At 40.0% G+C, this 27,927-nt stretch overlaps 1 protein-coding gene and 1 long non-coding RNA gene across 2 annotated transcripts in view; both read left to right on the top strand.

Moving 5' to 3' along the window:
• LOC123872789 (protein kinase C, brain isozyme) overlaps positions 1-27,927 on the top strand; it is a 193,850-nt gene that overhangs the window by 50,158 nt on the left and 115,765 nt on the right. The gene's annotated exons all lie outside the window — the stretch shown is intronic.
• Positions 377-21,789, top strand: LOC123872813. Its single transcript, XR_006797550.1, has 3 exons — positions 377-476; positions 10,906-10,911; positions 21,777-21,789. It is a non-coding gene; the product is annotated as an uncharacterized LOC123872813 (long non-coding RNA).

The raw sequence follows: 27,927 nt of genomic DNA, 5'->3' as shown, positions 1-27,927 counted from the left end.
AACGTCGTGGCGGAGCGGATCGACCTGTTTTGTTGTACTCGGAGTGAACTCACAAGGGTGGCAATGTGGACTATCTGTTACGATAGGAATAAATAGATAAATAGACTTACACGCTCAACTCCTTAACTTAGCTATCGCATTAGGTTAGCCTGTAATGATAGTTTTAAGTGGTGGTGAAAATAAATAAATAAATAAATAAATGTATGGGAACATGAAAAAGGAGCCGGAGAAAATATTTTTTTCTTTCCCTAGTAGAGTATCAATGTTAAGAGTTCATTGAAGAGAGTACGAATGTTTCTTATTTTTTTTATATTAAAAAATAAGGAGATGGGGGGCTGTTAAAGTTGTCAGTTTTAGATTGAAATATATAGAACACCTTTGACTTTGCTTAGACTTATGTTTCAGTTAAAACGAGACAGATTTATGTCAGCGATGTAACGCTGTCTCGTTTTTACTGTGTCTTAAGTTTGAGTAAAGTCTCTTGAGATCTCAGCCTTAGACCATTTTTGTGACGTGGGTTATCTCAATAACTACACTAGTGAGGAATATGAAATTTCGTTATATTATTATGCACAATATACTGTATCTAAACAACAAATACTAACAAGTATAAATTAAAAATTTATAACACCCCCGACAATTAGTGAAGGTTACAGTAACTAGAAAAGAGCTGATAACTTTCAAACGGCTGAACCGATTTTCTTGGATTATGGCTAAGAACACTCTCGATGAAGCCACCTTTGAAACAAAAACAAATTACACAGACAGATACACAGATACACCCCTTTATAACACCCCTTTTTTGGGTCGGGGGTTAAAAACAAGGATTCTACAACAGATTGCAGATAGGCTTATTAATTTTGGTTGTTAGTCAGCGTTACATCAATAGTCATTCAATATTACTATTGTAAACTTCATTGTAAGCATCAATGAGCTTCAACAATTTCGCAAACTCTCCAATCTCCATACTTGACAAGAGCAATGATTCAATATTTGAGTTTCCCAACTAGTTGTTAAGCTTCTATAACATTTGTAGTAACTTTGAGTTTCCTTCGAAGAATCACATCTGGCTTTCGCGAACTTTGACGGAATACAATTGCCTGCTTTGTGTTGTAAAATTGATTTAGTAACTATCAGTTTTGCAAATGTTTTTTTATTCTGAGATAAGTTAGCTCTTGACTGTGACCTTACTTGATGGTAAGTGATGATGCAATCTAAGATAGAAGACAGTTCTGGTACGATGCAGTGTAGAAACCAAAGGGGTATGGGTTTATGAAAACTGCCACACCACGTCCAGGTTAGCCCACTTCAATCTTAGACTGCTTCATCACTTACCACCAGGTGAGATTGCAGTCAAGGGCTAACTTGTATCTGAATCTAAAAAAACGTTTTCCTGCTAATATTTCACTTTTACTACTAGTTAGGTATATTGGTTGTATTCAGTTGGATCTGGGAAAGAATACGATGCAGAAAATGAGATATAGGTACATAGGTACATATTATATAATGTTCTATAATCTATTTTCATGGCCAAAACTGGCGCTGTGGTCTATCCTCCTTTGATCCCAATTATTCTCCCATTACTCTTGACTATATTTAGTACGGGAAATTTTCGTTCCGTAGAGAATTAATCCGGACCATTGTTTTGGACCTTTGGTTGGCAGTGAAATGAATAAGGGTCCGCCGGAATCGAGTGTCAGATTAATTTGTTAACGAGCAGATCCCTGATGACAGGGATCTTATCGGCCTTACAATTAATTAATCTGTGACGAAACTTTGACGAATTTTCAGCATACTTTCAATCTCTTCTTTCTGCTGCGTTCCTGGTATTTGACCACGTTTGACATTCCTACAGTTCCCTACAGTTGCATTGCTGTCAAAGAAAACTTTGATCTTGATTTTGAGCAGTGGGTGATTTATTGGTCTACTCGTATAATAATAGTAAATACCAAGTGAAGCGCGCTGACATTGGTGTTTTGATTGGTTCTCCAGTCAACCTTCCTCTTCCTGCGCAGTATGAAAGAACAAATGAATGAGGGCCCGCCTGTATCGAGTCGCAGAGGTATTTTACCGGCCTTGCAATAGAATTAATAAATAAAATTAATCTGTGGCCAAACTTTGACGAATTTTCAGCATATATTCAACCTGTACTTCCTGCTGCGTTCCTGGTATTTGACCACATTTGACGAGCATACACTTCCTTTTATTACGGCTGGTGTCAAGGGTAATTACTATAATCTTGAACTCGAGCAGTGCGTGATTTATTGATCTACTCAGAATAAGGAATAACAAAGTTACCAAGTTACATTTAAGTTCGGAGTTTTGATAATGCAAATGTGGCTTTGTTCATCGAAACAGTGAAGTTCGTTACAGGTATTATTGAGCCGAAGTTTAGAAACTTTAGTTGATGATTGTTGAGTGAATTACGTATATGGAACACTGCAGTTACCTATTATACTACACCTACTATTTAGTACTGCATCGATCTTTTGGAAGATCTATTATTATAATACTAAATATAATAAATACAAAATGATTGATGATTCGTCCGGGTGGTTTTAGTTTTTAAAAACCCCATAGAAACTCGTTGATTTTCCGGGATAAGAAAAATATGTCCGTCTCTTGGATGCAAGCTATTTCTGTACTAAATTACCACAAAATCGGTTAAAGGGATGAACCGTGAAAATGTGACAGACAGACACACTTTCGCATTTATAATAATAGTATGGATAACTGTTCGCCATTAATTTGAGGGTCTATGAGATTGACCCAGTTTAATAAAAGCAAAACAAATATTATGCGTCTTATGAGTAAGTTTCAGATACTCATACCACCCTTGATTACAGACGATGTAAATTAAAAATTTATAACACCCCCGACAAGAGAAGGTTACAGTAACTAGAAAAGAGCTGATAACTTTTAATCGGCTGAACCGATTTTCTTGAATTATAGTTAAGAACACTCTCGATCAAGCCACCTTTCAAACAAAAAAAACTAAATTAAAATCAGTTTATTCGTTTAGGAGCTACGATGCCACAGACAGATACACGGATAGGTACACAAGTCAAACTTATAACACCCCTCTTTTTGGGTCGGGGGTTAAAAACATCGAGACAGACTTCACTGGCAGGTACGTCAAAGGGTGGTCAAAGGTTAGTACATTAGATGCAGGTAGCACACTATAGCCCTATTTTTCTGTGATTTCACGTCACCATAGCCTAATATTTGACATATCGTCGATTCAAAATCAAACCGAGAGTTCCCTCCTCATTCTGCTCATACTATGTAGATATGTCTCACAGAAAGCAGATGAATAGATAGTGACAGGTTTCCTGCACAGGAAATTAACCAGATGATAGTCTGCGGCGACATCTGTAACGGCGAAACGCAAATAGATTCTGAGTACCTACTCACCTACTGCTGAAATCAATAAGATTTCTGTTGTTTTTATAATTTTACTAGCGACCCGCCCCGGCTTCGCACGGGTGGACACTACCACGAAAAATCCTATCTATTTTCCGGGATAAAATATAGCCTATACGGATTCGGAAGAATCCCTCTAAGTAATGGTAAAAGAAATTATGAAATCGGTCCAGTAGTTTTTGAGCCTATTCAATACAAACATACAAAAATACAAAGGTTTCCTCTTTATAATATTAGTATAAATGATAGTGTTTTTTTTTTAACTTCAAGGAAATTTCTAAGTAATTTTAAATACATTTAAAAAAAATAGATTTCTGTCGATAAAGTAATAAATAAATAATTGTAAGGCGTAACTTAGGTACAGGTACAGGTATTTTTGAAATATTTTAAACGAATTATTGTAAAATCCTCCCAAAATATACGCAAGGATAACAGGTCACAACATGTAGAGGTTATCGGGAGATTTAACCATTAGCAAAACAAATTATTTAATTAGAGCGATTAGCACTTGTAAAAATAATTTTACAAGGGATTTTAATAGTCAAATAAATCTACTGATTACGGAATTGCCTTTGTAACGAGAAGAGCCTGGAAGTTAAGCAGTTGTTTTTTGCTATCGATAATTCAATATTCAATATTTACAAACAGATACCATAGTCAGTGTTATTATTTATTCTGTGCTTTAGTATTCTCTCGTCCACTCGTTGATTCTCTTTGTTCATAATAAAAATATTCGAGATGGTATCATCATAGCTACTGATATTCACGATCCAAGCATACACATCTGCAGAAGCTTTGTGAACTGATACAAATATAATGCTCTAGGGAACAGACAGACAGGTGAGATCAAAGATTTACTTAGGCTGAGAATCAGTTGAGAATTACTATAGAGTGTACTTTGATATGCTCAGACTTTAAAGGGTTTCATAAAGTACAGAAATCCTTTGTGAGCCTGAGTATTTGCTTTTAAAATATGGTTCCTAAAGAATTTTTAGGTTTGCTATTACACAAATTGTGTCAAAACACACTTACAATATGAGGCTATTACAGAATTGATTATTTCCTTAGTGTCAAAGATGCGTGGAAGCAACAGGTTGAGCTTTCAGTTGCCCACAAGATGTTTTTAGGGTTCCATACCTCAAAACAAAAACGGAACCCTTATAGGAACAAAGTGTTGTTGTCTGTCTGTCTGTCTGTCCGTCCGTCCGTCCGTCGTGTCTGATATGAACGTATATAAAAGCTTTTTAAATATTCCTTGCGCAGCATCCATATTAATATGCCATTATTAAATAGAATCGTTTGAAGTTCATCAAAGTAGTGTACTATTTGTATCGTGTTCCCTTTGGGATTTGTATTATGCCGTATTAATCCGTCACTTTTGCGAAACGGTACGTTTTTCATTTCAAAGCCTACGCTTACGGCTCTTTCAAGTGTAAGAACTTCTCATAAGCCGTAATTCATCTTTGGAGCATAATTTATAGCCAAGAAAATAATGTTGTTTGGATCAAACGTTTTGCTTATAATGTGAACAATATTTCTATTGGTGTTATAAGAATTTCAGTCTGGCATTATAGAGATCAGCATCGGCTGGCATTGCCACATGCTATATAATGCGAGTGTAACTTATTCAAGATTCACATCAAAATACACACACGTACACTCTAAAACAGATTTTCATTTATTTTTATACTGTGGCGGTGTGGGTTGTAATAAAGGAGAGAGTCGGGTGAGATAACGAGTATGTATAATCACTTAAAACCAGAGCACAGGAAAAACGGCGGAACGACTAGGCGTGGCACGCGTATGCATCCGTAAGCTCCCGGCTTCCGACTGACTGACGCGCTCCAGCGGACACGCTCGAGCGCATCTCAGTCCCCTCTCGCCCCGCGACCTACTACGCCCGCTGACACCCTCGTAGGCTATCAAGGTCAGCACCTGTACCTACGGGGCCCTATATCCCCCCTCGAGGCCATGAAAAACGCCCTCGCTCATGGGCTCGCTCACAAGCAACCGAACAAACAGGGCAAACATGCTTGCGAGGACGCCCTCTTTGACGCTTAGGAAGTAGAGGACGAGGAGGCGAACAATCCCGGCTATGAAATCTCGTGAGCTCCAAGACATGGAATTTACCTATAACCTCATTAGCAGCGTCTAAGTTAGCAACAATATAAGCTGTAGGGCTAACTCGTTCTTTGACCACGTATGGGCCATCTCTTTTGGGAATAAACTTAGCGGTAACATTTTTCGCGGCGTTGCTGAGCACGTGTGACTTTAAAAGAACTTTATCACCAACCTCGTAAACTTCGCCAGTACTTCGGGAACAATCGGCCAACTCCTTTCGCCGATCCTGTTGGGTCTCTACCCGTTCCCTAACAGCAATAAAAGTATTTATGAAATTCTTCAAATAAGGTGTGATCTGAGGAACAAAATTATCCTTGTTAAGAACAGACCTGATATCATTATGTACATCGACTGGAGAACGCAGCTCTCTAGCATAAGTGAGATACGCTGGAGTAACCCCAGTAGTCTGGCAAACCGCAGTATTCATCGCGAACCTTATCGCTGGAAGATGACTTGGCCAAGACGAGTGATTCGTGTCAACGAGTCGGGAAATCTGAAATTTGAGATCTCTGTTCTTGCGTTCGGCTGGATTAGCGGATGGATGATACAAAGGAACCAGATCTTGGCGAATCCCTAAGATGTACATGCATTGCTGCATAACAGCCGAGATAAATTGCACACCGTTGTCCGAGACGATCCTCCGCGGTAAACCTTGGCGCAGAAAGTACTCCTCTATCAGAGTCCGAGCGCAGACCTCCGCTGTAGCATCCTTAAGTGCATAAATTTCTACCCAACGAGTTGCGGTGTCCTCCACTAAGAGGATCCACCTTTCACCGGACTCGCCTTTAGGCAAGGGGCCAAACAAATCTATCGCCAAGACTTCACCTCGCTGGTTAAGCACGGGTGTTTGAAGAAGTCCCTGCGGCTTTTCATTAGAAGGTTTGTATCTTTGGCAGGTGACACATGACTTGACATAATCAGCGATGATCCTGCGCATTCCTGGAAAATAAAACCGTTGAGCGATTCTATGGTAAGTCCTATCCACTCCATGATGACCGGCCAAGGCCGTGTCATGACACTCCTTTACAATTTCTAAACGTAAAGAAGCAGGAACCACGAGTTGAGGCTCTTCACTTTCCACGTCAGGGTTGTATCTGTAAAGAACGCCTTGCTGAATAAAATATCCTCTTTCAGACCAACGTTTAACGCCTATTGCCTGCGGATCAGAAGTATCCTCCAACTCATTAATAATTTTTTTAAGTTCCAGGTCCTCCAACTGCGCGCGCCTGAGTTCATCCGGACTGCGAGCAGGTAAGTCAATGATGACGGAACAAACAACACACTTATCTTTGTCCCCCTCTTCACAGGTGGGACGACTGAGTGTATCAGCAACTACGTTGGCTTTTCCAGGTGTGTACTGGAACTGAATATTAAAGGCTTGCAGCTTTAGTGCCCATCGAACCAACCTACCCGACGGCGACTTCAGTGTGAGCAACCATTTGAGTGGTTGATGGTCACTGCCTACTATGATCTCGTGACCCTCGATGTACCCTCTAAAACGTTCTACTGCCCAAACGACGGCAAGAGCCTCACGCTCCGTCGTACTGTAGTTGCGTTCCGCCGGTATAAGTAACCGGCTGGCATACTCTATCGGTCGCTCATCCTTACCTTCGCCTTGAAGCAACACTGCACCTATGGCGTAGGCGCTAGCATCGGTTCTTAGTACGAAAGGTTTACTATAATCTGCCTGAATGAGAATGGGGGCAGACGAAAGACGATTCTTTAGCTCTTCAAACGCGCGAGCTTGGTCTGGGCCCCATACCCACGGCTGGTTCTTTTTCGTTAAACGCGTCAGAGGTTCTGCAAGACCTGAAAAGTTTGGTATGAACTTTCGAAACCAAGAACACGTTTGTATAAAAGTGCGAAGATGTCGCAAAGACGACGGTGCCTTCATCTCTAAGACTGCACGAACCTTGTCCTTGTCGGGAGATATACCATCCTGAGTAATGACATGACCAAGGTATTTGACCTCGTCACGTGCAAAGACACACTTATCTCTATTAGCGCGCAACTTAAACAAACGTAGCCTTTCAAAAACCACGCGTAAATCCGAGATATGATTTTCAAAGCTTCCTTCCGATATGACAAGTAAATCATCTTGGTAGGCTAACAACGTAACATTCTTCAACGACGCACCAGAACGGAGCCTATCGATCAACCGCTGAAAGGTCGACGGCGCGTTCTTCAGTCCGAAAGGCATCCTGTTAAAACGAAATGTTCCGAACGGCGTCGCGAAGGCAGTTTTGTCTCTGTCTTGCTCGCGTACGCTAACCTGCCAAAATCCACTGCGCATATCTAAACTAGTCATGAAGCAATTTTTTTTTGTTGATTGGACTAGCTCGTCTATCAAGGGCATAGGATAAACATCGGTCTTCGTGACCGCATTGAGTTTCCTATAGTCCACACAAAACCTTACCTTGCCATTCGCTTTAGGCACCAACAGCGCTGGAGACATCCAAGCTGATTCACATTCTTCGATGACACCGTCCGCTAGCATCTTGTCAAGCTCAGTCCGCATTACGTCCTTTTTGGCCGGTGTTAACCTGTAAGGCGGAACAGCGATGGGAAGATGATCGCCGGTATCAATAACGTGCTCAGCAAAAGGAGTTGGCGTCCCCCCTGGCTCGAAGATGTCCTCATTCTCCACGAGGAGACGCGCAAGAATCTCTCTTTGGTCCGCGGAAAGCGAAGTCGCCTCGTCGTCCCGCAGTACGTCAAGCGAAGCACACGAAGATAGAGGTGACACTGTTTCGAACTGCATGTCGAACTTTTGCGAACTATTGTCTGCAAAGTGCCACTTCCGGTTACCAAAATCGAAAACAAGGTTAAATAAGGTTAAAAAATTAATACCTAATAAACTTTCGTTATTATTAGAATCCGGAAAAATCAAAAACGGAACTAATTTAGTTCTATTGTGTAGTGTCACCCCTAACTCCGTCGTAAGTACATTCATCTCCCTACTAACACCGTCCGCCAACCTAACAATCTGTGTTGAGGCCTTTAACGGGTGTCCAACTTCGCGTAAGAGGGAGTGTAGAGTGTGCCCTGCTATACAGCTTTTCGCGGCAGAATCGACCAACGCAGTGCCACACCTTTGCAATATACTTATATTTAATACAGGACGACGGCTAGGTCCATAAGACACATTATTTACACAATTATTATTTACAACATTACAATTATTAAGACCAGTATCATTAAAATAACCATTCGTAACGTTAAAACAATCTTTTGAAGTCACGTTTGACTGCGAAACATAATTCTTAAAATAGTTATCATTAAGGTTTACAAAACTATAATTACTATTTACACAAGAACAATTTGAATTGTCATTGGAACACAAACCAGAATCGCAACAAAAGTCAATTACGTTTGGGCACAATTTTCCGTCACCGCGCGACGGGTTAACTCGCTCCATAGAACCGGTTGGTAGGTGCGCTGACGTCACGCAATGTCCCGACGCGCGCTTAGCGCCAAAATTCCGGCCGGGGCCCGCCACTTCAACTTGCGCAAACGCCCCGTCTCGACCGGCCACGCCTCCTTCGTTGCTGCCGGCTCGCGGCGCTATTACGGAGCGCGATCGCTTATCGATTGACTTTACCGAATAAAATGTTTGGGTGTTACAGTTTTTACAGTTCGCTTTCATAACGTTATGTGCACCACAACCGTAGCATTTTAATTCACTTTTATTATTTAACGCATCACTGGATTTGTTTTTGTTATTTAACCGAAAGCACTCACTTTTATCATGCTTATTGCTTTTACAATAAACGCAAAACACACGCGTTCGCGGCCTTGAGGTCGTCGACTCCTTCGCCGGCGAACCCGCCGTTGTATCAGCTGTTTTGCTGTAATCGCCTCGCTGAACGTTAGCCGCTGGCACAGGCGTGCTGGACGAAGGAACTGTAGTGGGAGTTTTCTTACTTTTTAATTCCTGAGACCCTTTGCTTGGGACAAGCTCGCTTTCTTTTAGCGAGTCTTCGATGGACCGCGCTTTACGCAATAGGTCATCAAAAGACTTGATTTCGTCGCGATCTAATCTTTTCCTGATTCTGCGGTCTAGTAAGGAATAAGTCATGTCCAACTCCACACGTTCACATAAATCCTCCTCCGGAAGCTTTGCAAACAGTGATCGAACTTTTGATATGAAAATATCTGTGTTTTCATCTTTTTGTGCAAGAGCAAATAACTCCCTGTAGATAACAAACGGTGGCCGACGGGCGCCGAATGCAGATTGCAAGCGAAGAATCGCATCATCCCAGTCCGCAACTGACTTCCTTACGCCTTGCCACCACAACGCAGCCTTGTCCGATAAGAGCATAGACAGCCCTTTCACAGCGTTGTCATCCGTTATTTGTAGGCAACTCTTATACACTTGTATAGCGTCTATGAAGCCTTCCACGCATTCATTTGACGCGCCGCTGTACCGCGATGAACACTTAGAAAAGTTTCCATTGTTCCCAGCTTGTACAGGCGATGAAGCTCCCCCCGCCAGGGGGGTTGATGAACGTACTTCGCGTATCAACCGCTCACACATGTCGGCATTCTGTTTTTGGAGCGACGTCATTAACGTAGAAAAATGCTCGGCTGACATCGTAACGTTGCTTGGCTCTCCGTCTTGGGTATCACGCAAACTAACCCTTTTTCGCGGCATTGTTCACAAAAACCGTTAACGGAAAGACGCGAATGACCGTTTATGAAACCCTTAAAACCCTGAATCACGTTGGGCAGCCAGTGTGGCGGTGTGGGTTGTAATAAAGGAGAGAGTCGGGTGAGATAACGAGTATGTATAATCACTTAAAACCAGAGCACAGGAAAAACGGCGGAACGACTAGGCGTGGCACGCGTATGCATCCGTAAGCTCCCGGCTTCCGACTGACTGACGCGCTCCAGCGGACACGCTCGAGCGCATCTCAGTCCCCTCTCGCCCCGCGACCTACTACGCCCGCTGACACCCTCGTAGGCTATCAAGGTCAGCACCTGTACCTACGGGGCCCTATAATACATAATAGTTTTTGATTTATCCTGCAAAATGTCGAAAAAATACGACTGTAGTACAGAACACTCGTCTGAGTCTGACTCGCACTTGGCCGGTTTTTTGTTACGATATAAGTCGATAAGAATGTAATTGAATCGTTAGAAAGTCTTATATCTTGAGCTTATTAAGGTTTTAGCATATTTAATTAATTAATTTGATTGCGTGCTCTGAATAGGCTTAGAACTTGAGGGCTTCATATATAACGCTTACATAAAGTTATACGTTGCATACTTTTAGGGCTCTATTCCCGAAGGATACCAACGGAGCCTATTATTTAGCCTCAGATTACCTGACCTGACCTGTATCACACTAATATTATAAAGGCGAAAGTTTGTATGTGTGTGTGTGTGTGTGTATGTTTGTTACTCCTTCACGCAAAAACTACTGGACGGATTGGGCTGAAATTTAGAATGGAGATAGATTAAACCCTGGATTAGCACATAGGCTACTTTTTATCCCGGAAAACCAAAGAGTTCTCACGGGATGTCGAAAAACCTAAATCCACGCGGACGAAGTTGCGGCCGTCAGCTAGTGTAATTTAAAATTGTCATAAGGTGTGTCATAAGTCGTGTCATAAGTGTGAAGTGGTGTGTCATTTAACAGGGCTCTCTCCGTCACTTACTCCATACAATCGTAGTTCCAATTTCATTTGAGTATTAAGCAACCAAAGTCCATGAAATTTTGCAGACATATTGTAGAAACTAATATCTGTGCCTGTGGTGTTTTAGATTTTTCTAAAAATATGTAGTTTTAAAATTACAGGGGCTCAAAGATTTGTATGTGAATTTTTAAGACCGCGTAACTTTGAAACCGAATATTTTAACATAAATCTGGAAAACCACAGGCATAGATATTAGTTTCTAGAATATGTCTGCAAAATTTCATGGACTTTGGTTGCTTAATATTTAAATGAAATTGGAACTACGTTTGTATGCAGCGAGTGACGGAGAGACCCCTCTTAAGTGGTGGTCTCCAGACCTGAAAGTAATTTAAAATTATCTCATAAGTGTGAAGTGGTGTGTCATAAGTAATGGTCTCCAGGCCTGAAAGTAATTTAAATTATGTCATAAGCGGTGTAAAAGTAGTTCATACAATTCGTTTACGAGCTCTCATACTATGTTGCAAGCGCTACAGTGTTCCAGTCACGTTTCTCTACTTTGGGCTCCAAACTAGTGCAATATTGGCACACGCCTCTGGTAGTGCAACAAGTGGTGAGTGTTAGTGAGTGTTAATGAGTCAAGAACACACTACAGACTTTATGTCGCTTTTCTTCAAATACAAGCGTATGGCCCCTCAAGACTCTCAAGACTAGCACCTAGTCCTAAAGTCACAAAGTTTGCCAGTTTTATATTAAATTAAGTTTGTCTGTCTTTTTCTTATTACATTGGTAAGAAAACCTTAAAATTTAGTAGCCATCCGATTTACCATTCCATCAGAGTTACCATTACTGAAAATGAGAATGCAAAGATATGAGATGAAAGCAAAAAAAAAATATATTCAATTTAACTTTTATAAGTACTTTTGAATCGTCAAAAGTATCTACCACTAGTTCGGAATGCCTTTCCTACCGAGAAGAAACAGCAGGAAACTCGGAAGTTGCTCTTTTCAAAGATTTGAAATTTATGCCATGTATAAAAGTAATTCAAGTCCTGCGCATTGCTGGAGCGAGCTGCTGGTCAAATCCACGCTCTTTTATCATTTACATAATCCTCGATTGTATAATATGTTTTTCTCAGGAGCATAGAAATTTTAAACTTATGTAAAGGCAGGTAGCTTCAGTTTTAAGTTACGTAATTAATTATCACCACTATATCGTACTTTAACAATTTCGACCATCAAAAGGAGTACAATTGTACCTACTTCGAATAAATGATTTTGACTTTGACTTTGATCCAAAATTGATTGCAACTTTTAGTCGAGCGACATGTGGCTAGTGTGAACTATCATACAAGTTGTTGACGTCAGCACGTACGCGAATAACCTAGCTATATCAGCCCGCTTTGATGCGGACCAGTGGACCGGAAGATACCCTATTAGCTGAGCAAAAAATATAGGCGATTTTTATTACATTGTCGTGAGATAACAATGCATCGTGGTTTGATCTCATATTGAATGATGTTGAAACATTCTTAGGCGACAAAGATAAAAAAAGTAAAAACACAATATATTTCCATTTAATTCCATCAGCCTGTATGCGTCTACTGCTGGACTTAAGCCTTTCCAAGAGCGCGCCACCAAACACGGTCCTCTGCCTTCCTCATCCACCCGCTCCCCGCCACCTTCTTCAGGTCATCAGTCCAGCGGGCCGAAGGTCGTCCCACACTGCGCACCGGTACGCGGTCTTCACTCCAGAACCTATCGAGGGAACAAGTGTAAATTAAAAATTTATAACACTCCCGACAAGTGAAGGTTACAGTAACTAGAAAAGAGCTGACTTTCAAACGGCTGAACTGATTTGCTTGGATTATAGCTAAGAATACTCTCGATCAAGACACCTTTCAAACAAAAAAAAAACGAAATTAAAATCGGTTCATTAGTTTAGGAGCTACTATGCCGCAGACAGATACACACGTAAACAGATATACACGTATGACTTATACGTAACACCCCTCTTTTTGGGTCGGGGGTTAAAAACTGACTGGCATATTATCACATGACATATTATATTGGATCCGAGACATGGTCGCTAACTGATGTGGGCCTCATAAGAAAGCTCAGAGTCACTCACTCAAATCCGTAAGAGAACCAGAGTAGCCGACACAGATCAAATTGAAGTGGCAATGGGCAGGGCACATAGTTCGAAAAACCGATATTCGTTGAGGTCCCAAGGTGTTGGAACGGTGACCTCGCACCGGAAAACGCAACGTCGAAAGACTCCCACTAGGTGGACGGACGACATCAAGCGAGTCGCAGGGAGCCGCTGGATTCAGGCGGCGCTAGACCGTGGCGTGTGGAAGTCCCTAAAAGATACCTGTGTTCTACTGTGGATGTCTATCACACTCACTATTAATATTATAAAGGCGAAAGTTTGTATTATGTGTGTGTGTGTGTGTATGTTTGTTACTCCTTCACGCGAAAACTACTAAACGGATTTGACTGAAATTTGGAATGGAAATAGATAATATCCTGGATTAGTACATAGGCTACTTTTTATCCCGGAAAATCAAAGAGTTCCCACGGGATGTCGAAAAACCTAAATCCACGCGGGCGAAGTTGCGGGCATCGGCTAGTAATAATATGATAAGCATCGTCGTCATTTATCGCTGAATAGTTTGTAGGCTTCTTCCGAAGTTATAGTGCTTCTTTATCACAAACCATTTCCGGGGACGCGAGACAAATTGTGATCAATGGAGGTTTTCACTTTCCTGTATCGACTATCGATCAGTTCAGAACGGGGAGTGAATTGGACCTACTAGTTTCAAATAGAAGCTGTGATAATGCTGTAATGGTAAAGTCATATTATACTTGTACGTATACATATAAAACAAAAAGTTGTCCGACTGACTGACTGACTGATCTAACAACGACTGACGGATCGGCCTGATATTTGGCATGCTGATAGTTATTATGACGTAGACATCTGCTAAGAAAGGATTGTTAAAAGTTCAACCCCTAAGGCTGGTTTTACAGTGACGCTTACCGTCCGCGCGGGTGGTAAGCGCGGTGGCCGAATTTCCGTCAGCGCGGGCCATCCGCGCGACTATGTAACGATCCAAGAGACGCAAAACTCGTGGCCCGCGACGCTTACCAACCGCGCTGGCAAAAGCGTCACTGTAAAGCCACACTAAGGGGTAAAATAGGGTGTTGAAATTTGTGTAGTCCACGCGGACAATGACGCGGACGTAAGCTAGTTTTCTATTAAGATCAACAACTAGTATCAATCTACCCTTATCCTATGCTACGGTAGAACAATGTCCAATCATGCGCTCGGTGATTAGCCTCGCAAAAGTTTATTATGCATCTGTTAACCTCGGGATAGCTAACTGGAGCCGTAGTTTGCAATGACTTAGCATACATTTTCTATTAAGATCAACAGCTAGTATCAACCCACGCTTATCCTATGCTACGTTAAGCTACAGGAGAACAAAGTTCAATAATTAGAGCCTCAATAGCTCAACCGGTAAAGGAGTGGACTGAAAACCGAAAGGTTGACGGTTCAAACCCCGCCCGTTGCACTATTGTCGTACCTACTCCTAGCACAAGCCTGACGCTTAGTTGGAGAGGAAAGGGGAATATTAGTCATTTAAAATGGCTAGTATTATTTAAAAAAAAAAAAAAATGCGCCTCGTGATCTGTAATCCTCGGGGCGCTAACTGGAACCGTAGATCAGCCTACGCTTGTCTGACGCTACGCTTAGTTACAGTAGAACAAAGCTAAATAATGCGCTCCGTAATCGCCTCGCGAGAGTTTAATTATTGATATGCATCTGTAAACTTCGGGGAAGCTTACTGGGGCCATGGGTTGCTGTGACTTTGCATACACTTTCTATTAATATCAACAGCTAGTATCAATCTACGCCTATCCTATGCTACGGTAGAACAAAGTCCAACAATACGTCCCGTGATCAGTCTCGTGAGAGTTTAGTATGCATCTGTAAACCTCGGGGAGCTAACTGAAACAGTAGGTTGCAGTGAATGCATCCATTTTCTATTAAGATCAACAGCTAGTATCAATCCACGCTTATCCTATGCTACGCTAAGCTACGGCAGAACAAAGTTCAATAATGCGCCTCGTGATCTGTAATCCTCGGGGCGCTAACTGTAACCGTAGATCAGCCTACGCTTATCTGACGCTACGCTTAGTTACAGTAGAACAAAGCTAAATAATGCGCTCCGTAATCGCCTCGCGAGAGTTTAATTATTGATATGCATCTGTAAACTTCGGGGAAGCTTACTGGGGCCATGGGTTGCCGTGACTTTGCATACACTTTCTATTAAGATCAACAGCTAGTATCAACCCACGCTTATCCTATGCTACGCTAAGCTACGGCAGAACAAAGTTCAATAATGCGCCTCGTGATCTGTAATCCTCGGGGCGCTAACTGGAACCGTAGATCAGCCTACGCTTATCTGACGCTACGCTTAGTTACAGTAGAACAAAGCTAAATAATGCGCTCCGTAATCGCCTCGCGAGAGTTTAATAATTGATATGCATCTGTAAACTTCGTGAAAGCTTACTGGGGCCATGGGTTGCCGTGACTTTGCATACACTTTCTATTAAGATCAACAGCTAGTATCAACCCACGCTTATCCTATGTAACGCTAAGCTACGGGAGAACAAAGTTCAATAATGCGCCTCGTGATCTGAAATCGTACCCTTATCCTATGCTACGGTAGAACAAAGTCCAACAATACGTCCCGTGATCAGTCTCGTGAGAGTTTAGTATGTATCTGTAAACCTCGGGAGAGCAAACTGAAGCCGTAGATTGCAGTGACTTGGCATACATTTTCTATTAAGATCAACAGCTAGTATCAATCCACGCTTATTCTATGCTACGTTAAGCTACGGCAGAACAAAGTTCAATAATTAGAGCCTCAATAGCTCAACCGGTCAAGGAGTGCACTGAAAACCGAAAGGTTGACGGTTCAAACCCCGCCCGTTGCACTATTGTCGTACCTACTCCTAGCACAAGCCTGACGCTTAGTTGGAGAGGAAAGGGGAATATTAGTCATTTAAAATGGCTAGTATTCTTTAAAAAAAAATAATAATAATGCGCCTCGTGATCTGTAATCCTCGGGGGCGCTAACTGTAACCGTAGATCAGCCTACGCTTATCTGACGCTACGCTTAGTTACAGTAGAACAAAGCTAAATAATGCGCTCCGTAATCGCCTCGCGAGAGTTTAATTATTGATATGCATCTGTAAACTTCGGGGAAGCTTACTGGGGCCATGGGTTGCTGTGACTTTGCATACACTTTCTATTAATATCAACAGCTAGTATCAATCTACGCCTATCCTATGCTACGGTAGAACAAAGTCCAACAATACGTCCCGTGATCAGTCTCGTGAGAGTTTAGTATGCATCTGTAAACCTCGGGGAGCTAACTGAAACAGTAGGTTGCAGTGAATGCATCCATTTTCTATTAAGATCAACAGCTAGTATCAATCCACGCTTATCCTATGCTACGCTAAGCTACGGCAGAACAAAGTTCAATAATGCGCCTCGTGATCTGTAATCCTCGGGGCGCTAACTGTAACCGTAGATCAGCCTACGCTTATCTGACGCTACGCTTAGTTACAGTAGAACAAAGCTAAATAATGCGCTCCGTAATCGCCTCGCGAGAGTTTAATTATTGATATGCATCTGTAAACTTCGGGGAAGCTTACTGGGGCCATGGGTTGCCGTGACTTTGCATACACTTTCTATTAAGATCAACAGCTAGTATCAACCCACGCTTATCCTATGCTACGCTAAGCTACGGCAGAACAAAGTTCAATAATGCGCCTCGTGATCTGTAATCCTCGGGGCGCTAACTGGAACCGTAGATCAGCCTACGCTTATCTGACGCTACGCTTAGTTACAGTAGAACAAAGCTAAATAATGCGCTCCGTAATCGCCTCGCGAGAGTTTAATAATTGATATGCATCTGTAAACTTCGTGAAAGCTTACTGGGGCCATGGGTTGCCGTGACTTTGCATACACTTTCTATTAAGATCAACAGCTAGTATCAACCCACGCTTATCCTATGCTACGCTAAGCTACGGGAGAACAAAGTTCAATAATGCGCCTCGTGATCTGAAATCGTACCCTTATCCTATGCTACGGTAGAACAAAGTCCAACAATACGTCCCGTGATCAGTCTCGTGAGAGTTTAGTATGTATCTGTAAACCTCGGGAGAGCAAACTGAAGCCGTAGATTGCAGTGACTTGGCATACATTTTCTATTAAGATCAACAGCTAGTATCAATCCACGCTTATTCTATGCTACGTTAAGCTACGGCAGAACAAAGTTCAATAATTAGAGCCTCAATAGCTCAACCGGTCAAGGAGTGCACTGAAAACCGAAAGGTTGACGGTTCAAACCCCGCCCGTTGCACTATTGTCGTACCTACTCCTAGCACAAGCCTGACGCTTAGTTGGAGAGGAAAGGGGAATATTAGTCATTTAAAATGGCTAGTATTCTTTAAAAAAAAATAATAATAATGCGCCTCGTGATCTGTAATCCTCGGGGGCGCTAACTGTAACCGTAGATCAGCCTACGCTTATCTGACGCTACGCTTAGTTACAGTAGAACAAAGCTAAATAATGCGCTCCGTAATCGCCTCGCGAGAGTTTAATTATTGATATGCATCTGTAAACCTCGGGGAAGCTTACTGGGGCCATGGGTTGCCGTGACTTTGCATACACTTTCTATTAATATCAACACCTAGTATCAATCTACGCCTATCCTATGCTAAGGTAGAACAAAGCCCAACAATGCGTCCCGTGATTAGTCTCGTGAGTGTTTAAAACCTCGGGGGAGCTAACTGAAACAGTAGGTTGCAGAGAATGCATCCATTTTCTATTAAGATCAACAGCTAGTATCAATCTACGCTTATCCTACGCTACGTAGAACAAGGTTCCATAATGCGCTCTCTGATCGAGTTTAGTATGCATTTGTAAACCTCGGGGGCGCGGGCGTGACCGGGCATAAGCTTTGCCGTTTGCTGATCTTTGAAATTAACTGTTATGGGCAAACTACATATTTGCACTGGTATAGTTAAACTCGGTTAAATACAAATCACACAATAGTGTAATTACTAAGCGATGTAATTAACACTTGCTTTGCGAAGGGAAACATCGTGAGGAAACCTGCATATCTGAGAGTTCTCCATAATGTCCTCAAAAAGATCTTTTTTTTAGTTACCCTCAGTCGTGGCATAGATTTACCGCTATCTAATCACACTCACACTAATATTATAAAGGCGAAAGTTTGTGTGTATGTGTGTGTGTATGTTTGTTACTCCTTCACGCTAAAACGACGGATTTGGCTGAAATTTGGAATGGAGATAGGTAATATCTTGGATTAGCACATAGGCTACTTTTTATCCCGGAAAACTAAAGAGTTCCCACGGGATATCGAAAAACCTAAATTCAGGCGGAGAAAGTCGCGGGCATCAGCTAGTACTCGATATAATAGCGGTGATTTGTTCAACTTTTATGTTGCTAAAAATTTCTTTACAGCTCCACTATGTGACCAATGCACTGGGTGAATATGTATAGGACCATTAGGCGCTTGCGGTCAGTGTTGGCCAGCTTTGGTGAGTTTTCATACAATCATCAAAGGGTATTGGGAGCGTTGACAAAACAAAACATTGACCCAATGTGTACTGGAGCCATAAAAGATATGCTCTGTAAAATGACATTGTATTTCTAGTACATTTCGTGAACTTTTACAGAATAAAAACCTTATTATGTGAATGTTTTGCTAACATATTTGGAAATTGCTCAATTCGTTATGTTAATGAACATCTGTCGGAGCAATTTAAATGATAACGAGGACCTTATATACCTACATACGAGTCCATGTAGATGTACGTATTATAATGTTGCTCACGAATTAAAATTAAAGCAATTCCATTATAAAAAGGGGATTGAATATTTTAGTATGGAGCCCGACCTACCTTTAGAACGCGACAGATCGAGTTGACAATCGGGGTGGGGCGCCCCCACACACCCCCACTAGCTAGACTGTTGTACTGATGACTCCACCAGTACAACTTGGATAGCCCATATCTCAGAAACGTGACGCTTTGGAAGATTTTTGTCTCGTACCATAAGTACTTGTTTGTATTGATGCCAGTTATATTGATTAATACCTACAGGTTTTATGCGTGGCCGCTATTTCGAAAAAAAATAAAAATGGCGGTAGGCCAAAATCTTTAAGATCTCTTAAGTTGAGAAAGAAAGGGGTTCCTTGGTGCGTAAGAATGCAACGCATACATGCTGCATATATTAAACGCACCCTAAGAATGCGTTTTGCGTGTGTGAGTGGAGATGTGTTTTGGGCTCGGTCTCGTTAGTGGCCCAACGATAAATTCAAATTCAAATTCAAAATATTTTTATTCAATTAGACTTTTACAAGTTCTTTTGAATCGTCAAAAGCATCTACCACTGGTTCGAAATGCCTTTCCTACCGAGAAGAACCAGCAAGAAACTCGGTGGTTGCTCTTTTCAAAGATTTGATATACAATAGGTTGAAATGATGAACTGAAAAACTTATAATGACGTCACAAAAAGATGGCACAGTAAATAAATGGGGCTCGAATTAGGGCCAATCTTCATGTACGGCTTCGGAAGCCGTGTCGTACATCCACTTAATATGGTCCACGCCTACTTATCCTTGCTACTTACAAGTTACCTACAAGAGCAGATAGTTACTAGATACTGTCTACGGCTTTTAGATAATATTATGTATTATATATACATCTTCTCTTCTATGGCTTGTTGCTAATATTTCGCAACCTCTGATATATAGTGGCCTAAGACATAATTACAGGTATTCTAAGACAAAAAGTCAATGCCCAAGCAACTAACTTAACTAATCATCATTACCATCATCTCAACCCATCGTCGCGTTGGCTATATAAGAACTAAGCATAGGTCTCCGTTCAGAATGAGAAGGGCTGAGGGCATAGCTCACCAGGCCGGCCAAGTGTGAATTGGCAGACTTCACACGTCTTTGAGAACGTTATGGAGAACTCTAACACAAGTTAAATAACCTTGGAGTTAGGACATTTTATTTCTGTTGGTTTTGTGAGGCAACTTTAAATCTCGATTCAGAGTGGATTCCTTCGGTAATCGAATTATTCTGCTCGAAGGCTCGATGATACTCCACTTTGATGTCTTGAGAGGCTGTTACCAAATGTTACTTATTGGTCTTAATGCGTAAATTATAATGGTAAGTGAGCCTGTGCCTAATACCTTTAAATTAATCTATAAAGATTACGTTACGTTAAAGCTCTTTTAAATTTATGATCTACAAAAATTTACCAGCGGAATGATCCGTTATAATAGCCACCGAGCTCATTTGACATTTATTTTTAATCCATTGAAGGTATTCTACAAAAAAATATTTTAGTAACGCTCGACGAAGCAGCAATGTAGCACCAACCAATGTCAAATGGATTTTATAATTTAGTGTTAATTGTAGTTGGCGAATGACCCCACAGTACGATGTAGAAAATATACAGACCCTAGATTTATACGGACGCTAGAGGTCAATGAACATTCCGTAAATAGGTCTAATACTCTATTCAATGTCGCGTTGTCGTAGGTGGGTGGGATTGACCCAAATTTTGCACGCTATATAATGCGGGTTTGAAAAATACTAAATCACTAAAACTATAATAAGGCAAATGGTTAGTGGCATTGCATTGTGTCAAGGTAGTATAATTAATGATTAAACGAACTTACCTGTACGTGAAGTTCTATCATAATTATACGAGCGCCGAGTCCGAAGAGATTAGCAGGTTCTTGATGTTATAACACAGGTAGTTACGCCTAGATGTCACCACTCTGCACTTAGTTGAGAAAAAAGTATTAATTAAATTTTTATTTTTCTTGTTGTGGGTAGGTATCGTCCATTTGCATTCTCGGTCGATTGTCGTCCATCATTTAGTTTAGAGCAAGAGATTCTGATATTCATTGATGTATTTCCGAGACACTAATTGGGGTGTGCGCACTGGGCGGGCGGGATTGCTAATCTCTTCGGACTCGGCGCTCGTATAATTATGATAGAACTTCACGTACAGGTAAGTTCGTTTAATCATTAATTATACTCGCGCCTCGTCCTCGAGATTAGCAGGTTCTTGATGTTATAACACAGGTAGACTTTGAGAGTATTGCGGAAATATCATCAATGAAAAATAAAAGATTGTATCTAAATAGAGTATAATTATTATTATTATATCCTTTAGTACAATCAATAAACATAAGTTTTTTTTTTTTTTTTTTTCGTAATCATACTGATTAAGTGAAAATTAATTAACTATTATCCTTATACTAGCTATCCTAGCTAGTTGTAAACAATTATATGTATTAAGTACAATGTAAGTACCGTATTATGATTTTGCAAGTTGCGAGTGATTACACTAGATATAATTGACTGATCAAATATATGATAAAGATTGATTAGTGATTGATTCTGCTAAAGTAGTATCATCATTATTAACAATACCGCTACTGGTTTATGAGGATGTTCTTAACGATGAGGTGCGTTCTATATGTATAACATAACACTGTAGTGGCTGGACATATTATGGCTGTTCTCTGTATAAAGAAGGGTAAACGAATAATGGGTTGTTGAAAGCCAAGTCTAGAAGTCTTTATTATGTCGGGAATTTTAATTGTGATACGATGAGAGAAGTTTTGAATATTACTATCTTTTATCTTCGAGAGAGTTTGGACTCTTTGTGCGGTCGACAGAGCTAGTAAGGGGTTTTATTTGTAAGATTATCTACGGTTAATTGCACATTGGGGTGCCATGAGCTCAGTTTATTTAATACTAGGTTGGCATCTCAGGTTACATCATTTTTTTTTTTTTTTTTTATGCTATCATTATTAACTATTTCTTGGCTTAGTATCTGCGAAACGAATTGAGTGTGCCGTATTGGTAACAATCATTAAAAAGTTGGTTTAAAAAACAAATTACCGTGGGTATAGATGCATCATAAATATATACCAAGTTAGTTTGACAGAAATACCACAATTTCTCCAAGTAAACATGGTAATGTTTCACGAAGTTAGGTGCTAATGATGTCAACATTATTTCAAGAGATAATTCTGATATGTTTTTTCTTGAAAATGCATCTCGGATAATACCCGGATAATGCCACCAGGGTAATAGAGTCGTGCATTCGGCAGGAGCTACAATGAGAGAATTATAAGGCATGGCTTTTAGGGAAAAAAGTCACAGTATCCGAAATAAGAGGTATCTTAACAAGGGGTACCATGGCTGTGTAGGCCAAAAGGAGTACAACCATGATACCGCGTGCTTTGTCTGTAATTATTTTTCTAAGCGTCTTAAGTATCACTGACATAAGCGGAAACGCGTATAACTATAATCTGACCATGAAACTGTAAATGAGTCTATAGCGAATGTCTGCGTCAAAACTCCCAATCAGACAGCTCCCATTCTATGACTGGGTGAGTTCTACGTGATTCATAGTCTGCAATTGTATTGTCATTAGATTTAATGTAAGATGCGAAAACGAGAAGGCACTACTCCCATCCATCACGAGTAATTATTGTGAGATGAGGGTACCGTATACGGTACCCTCATACCACTCATTTTACTTATGTATTCTCTGCCCTTGAATTGTCAACATGTAGCAATATTTGGCAGTTAAAAAAGGTTTTTTGCAAAAATAATTAAAGCAATAATTGCAGCAAGCAGCTCTAAATAATTCTTATGTTGTTGTCGTTCATTATTCGACCACGATCCACTTGCAGACCTACCTTCACATGCGGCCCTCCACCCCATCGTTGAGGCGTCAGAAAATATCTCAACTTGGTAGGTAGACATCAATTCAATTCAAAAATCAAAATAGACTAATTCGATGAACAGAACTTTCGTTTCTTTTTTTATTTTTATATATCCAGTCGAAAACATGTTGAAGGGTAAATTCATTAAATTGTTGTAATCATCATGACCTTTCAAGTTGAGAAGTTTATATTTTTCCATTTCCTTAGTGTGCAACCATCCGTATTCGATGGTCGGACAAGGAGAAACTAATAAGCCTAATAGCTGAGCAAAAGTTCTAATTTTGCAACACTTAAATTTTTAGAAAATTTAAAGATGCGCTTTTATACGCAATCTTTTATTCTGTTGGTAAGCCAATTTGAAAACTGTCTGAATCTATGATCATATCTAAAAATTTACATTTGGTCAAAAAGAAAGACTCTTTACTTCATTGGTAATGAAACCAAATGACACTAATAGTCTTTTGGTTAGATCTATGTTAGTTAAACATTCTGAACGGGAAGAACCCAACAATACTGTCAGTCAATCGTCTAAATAGACGGTAGAAAGAAGACCCGCGGAGCGCAATAATTCAGCTTTAGGTTTACATATTTTAGTAAATACGTATGCGGCCGTGCTTAGCCCAAATAGCAAGACCTTAAATTCGAATAATTTACTCTCAAAAAAGAATCTTAAATATTTTCGTGATTCTTCATGTATTTTAACTAAAAAATACTCGTCTTTTAAGTAAATTGACGCCATTTGACAAACATATTATGTTATAATTTTTAATGTTGTTCTTAAATCCTCTAGTTCAAAATGATCCGTTTTAACAATTTTATTAAGATTTCTTAGATTCAAAATGAATCGCATCTTGCCACAAGATTCTGGTACCAGGAAAATACTTGAAAAAAAAAAATATTATATTTACATTATGTATTATATTATACTTAAGTCCATGGAGACAAATTGAGAAACACTCTAAAATGAAGAAACATTTTGATATGGCTCCAAAATTGAGTAGGTAGCTAGTAATGAGGTCTTTCAATAGCCGAGTAAGTTGGGCTAGCCGCTAGCAGGAAGTATCTGTTGTACAACAGGTGATATAAATGGCATTTTATACCCTTTTAACCAGGATAGTACCAATAGTCAGTATAGTACTATTATCGTTGTAGCGAGCCCACAGTTGATAAAATTTAGATAAAAGTCATGCATACTTAGCTGCATGTAATAGTGGCGACGGGAATCCGTTGCCTGGTAGCCCCGCGACGACGTCTTTGATGAGTGCGCGTGCGGCGCGGCGGCGGCGCACGATCCGTCCCACTGTGCAGCGGTGGGTAGTGCGCCGGGCGGCGCGGCGGCGGCCGCGGCGGCGGGGTGGTATGAAGCGCGCGGCGCGGCAAGCTCACGGTTCCTTGGTGGCCCCTCTGGCGGCCTACGGGCCTTGCATTTTAAATTTCTCGATGTCAGTCCTTCATAATTCGTCTAGTTGAGTACAATTTGGCAATAGGTACGAAATACCCATTTTAGTTTAATTAAGTTTTTACGGTCTTCCTTATTAGGACCGTCTCTTACAACATGTAATAAACGATTTGCAAATTCGTTGCGTATTTCTGGCCCGTATTTATTATTAGTTACAGGTAGGATCATCACTGCGCAGTAAAATCGATCATAGTTTTCAATCAAATACCAAAGGCGTTTAGAAAACTTACATTAAACTTATTTCAATTAAGGTTTAAACGGTGGCTAATAGAAAGGTGTTTCTACACAATTTAAAAATTATATGATAAATTTTTGAAATTCAAAGAATAGTTTAAATATTAATTTTTAATATGAATGACTTTGTAACTTAAATATGAATGACTTTGTACAAATTTTACATGCCTGATTATGTAAGGTGAAACATTTCTACTGGACAATATGTACTTAATAATATCTCTAAAATCTCCATGTCCAGATCAAGACATTTGTATCATGAGCAAAAGGGTCTTCGGGGGAAGATCTGTGTCATTGCTAGGGCCTGGTGGAGGCACAAAGTTGTTGTTAAAAATCTGAGCTGTGTTGTCTTCAGTTTGTCATTCTAGTAGCAAATCTTCTATTCACATTGCGAGCGTATCCGAAATTTATCATAGATATATTTTAAAAATTTGTAACCTAAATAATTTACTTATAAGGTGGACCCTTAGGAGGCCCCTGAGAAATTTTCGTAATTTATTATTCTTTAAACAAAGAAATAGCAAGTCATCTGTAAGCTAAATAATTTAACTATAAGGTGGGCCCTCAAGAGGCCCCTGACAAATTTTCGTAATTTATTATTCTTTAAACAAAGAATTAGCAAGTCATATGATTGCATTGCGGGCGTATAAGAAATTTATCATAGATATGATATTTTCAAGGTTTGTAAGCTAAATAATTTACCTATAAGGTGGACCCTCAAGAGGCCCCTGACAAATTTTCATAATTTATTATTCTTTAAACAAAGAATTAGCAAGTCATCTGGTCGCATTGCGAGCGTATAAGAAATTTATCATAGATATGATATTAATCATTTCAAAGTTTATAAGCTAAATAACTTATTTATAATGTGGACCTTAAGAAGTCCCTGACAAATTTTCGTAATTTATTATTCCTTAAACAGAAAATATACGTTTATAGTATATTAATTATTATTAATAAGTCAGGGTACCTTATAAATTTGTCAGTTTTATTAGGTAAGGTTAAAATCCCCAGCGGAAGGACTGCCATTCGTATTCTAATGCGTTGAAACAGCCCCAATGACTGTTCAGGTTGCATTTAATTATTCAGTACGTAAATACGTATAGGCCAGAGAGATCATATTTCAATGCGTCGAAGCAGCCCCAATGACTGTTCAGGTGCATTTAAATATTTAGTACGTAAACACGTAAAGGCCAGAGAAATCATGTTTTAATGCGTCGAAGCAGCCCCAATGACTGTTCAGGTTGCATTTAAATATTCAGTACGTAAACACGTACAGGCCAGAGAGATCATATTATAATGCGTCGAAGCAGCTTCAATGACTGTTTAGGTTGCATTTAAATATTTAGTACGTAAATACGTACAGGCCCGAGAGATCATAATTTAATGCGTCGAAGCAGCCCCAATGACTGTTCAGGTTGCATTTAAATATTCAGTACGTAAACACGTGCGAGCAAAAGAGACGATATTATATATCACTTTAAAACAAAAATATGTAAATACCTGCTCCAAATTCGTCTTCTACTACAGCAACAGCTTGCAAGTTACACGATACACATTTATACACATTACACAGCAATACACTCTCCGAAACACTTATCTTCCGTTTACGAATTTTAAGTTCTAACTTTCGTATTTTATTCTTATAATAATGGTCCTAGATCCTTTACATTTGGACATTTTTATACCGAACAGTGCGAAAACGCTTAAAAGATGTTGAGTGGTTGAGCACTAGAACGCGAATGATGGACGACAATCGACCGAGAATGCAAATGGACGATACCTACCCACAACAAGAAAAATAAAAATTTAATTAATACTTTTTTCTCAACTAAGTGCAGAGTGGTGACATCTAGGCGTAACTACCTGTGTTATAACATCAAGAACCTGCTAATCTCGAGGACGAGGCGCGAGTATAATAATAATGCTAAGTTATTGCTAGAGTTCGGTTACACCCTGTATAACTCATATTGAAGTTTCTCTTGAGCAACACGATATGAGGGAGCTTCGGATTAATTCCCTATGCAGTGCAGAGAGAGCGCACTAAGATCCTCGAGGCAACAGAAATTACACATCTCCTGAGACTATTAAATTTTAGATAACCGGGTGCTTTGATGAGTATCCCATATGTAGTATAGTATATTTCATTTATGAGAGGAGTATGGGATACATAAAAAGAGACAAGAAGCGAGCACCTGACTTTGAGGACAAGTGTAAATTAAAAATTTATAACACTCCCGACAAGTGAAGGTTACAGTAACTAGAAAAGAGCTGATAACTTTCAAACGGCTGAACCAATTTTCTTGGATTATAGCTAAGAACACTCTCGATCAAGCCACCTTTCAAACAAAAAAAAAACTAAATTAAAATCGGTTCATTAGTTTAGGAGCTACGATGCCACAGACAGATACACAGATACACACGTCAAACTTGTAACACCTCTCTTTTTGGCTCGGGGGTTAAAAATGTAAATATGAAAACTAAACAACGCTAGACAGGCAATAGAAATGACACTTCTCCTGAGAATATTACCAAAATTTACGACAATTAGGGAACTTCTAACAGAACGTCGAGGCTGGCAGGGGTCAAACGTTAGTACATTTGACCCTAAAATAGCCGTTTTTCTTTGATTTCACGTCACCATAGCCTAATATCTGACATTAATGTCGATTCAGGATCAAAATGAGAGTTCCCTCACTCTAGCTCACTCTGATGTTACTTAGTATCTCACTCAGACCTTATTATGAACTAACTGGGTGCTAGGATGATTAAAGGTTTCCATTACATAAGGTTAAGTTAGCCAAATACTTATTACCTCGATGCCGGGATTATCAGAGTTTCAGTACAAAAGATTAAACCTAATCTAAGGTTTAATAATATTTTAATGAATCCTCAAGGCAACATAAATAACACGTCTCCTGAGAATATTAATATGGTTTAACTGGGTGCCGGGATGATTGAAGAGTTTAATTATAAAAGGTTACTAGTTAAATATGACGAGTACCTATAAGTAAAATAATTAATTAACGGTTACGGTTAATAATAATCTTTCTAAACTTTCTCTGATAAGTTGAGTCAACAAACACAAGACAACGCATATCAATCGATTGTGATTGTTAAGCAACGTTGGCCCAAGTCGGATGGGTGACCGACTTCAGGGGTCCGAATTTGGCCTTTTCGTTTCCT

This window comes from Maniola jurtina, chromosome 15 (genome assembly GCF_905333055.1).
Source record: "Maniola jurtina chromosome 15, ilManJurt1.1, whole genome shotgun sequence".
Classification (NCBI taxonomy): Eukaryota; Metazoa; Arthropoda; class Insecta; order Lepidoptera; family Nymphalidae; genus Maniola; species Maniola jurtina.
Note: the sequence above shows the minus strand (reverse complement) of the source record. Positions and strands in the feature narration are given on the sequence as shown.